Source organism: Protobothrops mucrosquamatus, unplaced genomic scaffold (assembly GCF_001527695.2).
Source record: "Protobothrops mucrosquamatus isolate PMUCROS unplaced genomic scaffold, P.Mucros_1.0 scaffold1157, whole genome shotgun sequence".
NCBI classification, from domain to species: Eukaryota; Metazoa; Chordata; class Lepidosauria; order Squamata; family Viperidae; genus Protobothrops; species Protobothrops mucrosquamatus.
The window spans coordinates 274,793-275,779 of NW_015387372.1; positions in this window are offsets into that span (position 1 = coordinate 274,793).

A 987-nucleotide genomic window follows, 5' to 3' on the forward strand; every position below is an offset into this window, starting at 1 on the left:
CCCCCCCCCCCCCCCCCGCTCTTTGAGGGCCAAGTGATGGGATATCACGGGATGGTCAGGTTCTTTAGCCAAAATGCAGTTGTAGTAAATTTGATTTGGGGTGCCTATTTCTGTCTTTGTGACCTTGCCTTCCCTGAACTTCAAGGGGCAAAATCTGCACTCGTCCCGGATCTGGTTTGACCTTTTTTTCTGTTCAGCAAACCTTCTGTGCGAGTTCTGCTGAACGAAGCACCTTCTATTGAGCATCGCTGGGCTCAATAAAGCGGCACCTTCCAGGGCAGGGAGATTATCCTGGCTTCCTCCAAGTGCCTGCGGGTGGTGAATTCAGGAATTCCCCCAGGGGGGAAGAGACCTGCTCCAGGCGTTTTGTCATTGCGTCTCTTGTTGGGCCTGCCAGCTTTGGGGTGGAGGAGGAACACTGTAATTTTCCTAATTAATTGTCAATCGTAATCCTCGCATGTTTGCAAAGTCATTCTGCGTTTGTCTCTTAGGCCTCCCCCGTCACTGCTAATTAGCGTGGTGCTTTCTGGCTGATTTCCTCTGGGACGGGGAGAAAACGACACTCGCTCTAATCCCCCTTTTTCTCTGAGAGAAAATGTCCTCGGTGGTTCTCTGCTCGAAGGGACGCCAGTTGAATGCAGAGGGGCTTCCTCTCCCCGAAGAAGTGGGAATGTCCTATGAAAGGGTCCCACCCTTCCTACTATTGTGCGCAGCCAGCCGGTTTGGCCAGGGGGCCATTGGGAACTTCCCCCCCCCCCCATTTCAAACTGGGGCCTCTGGCAAGAGAAGGACCCTCTGACACTCCAGGGTCTGCCTTTCTCGCTGCTGCAGGCATGAAGGCTCGGCAGATGCCAGCAAGGCCACTTACGCAGCTTCAATTGCTGGCATATAATATCCCCAGTGCGCTGATGATGTTACCTTGTAGGGTAATGAAACATCCGCAAGTAAATAAGGGAACTCAGAGAACACCTAAGTAACGTTAGTTCA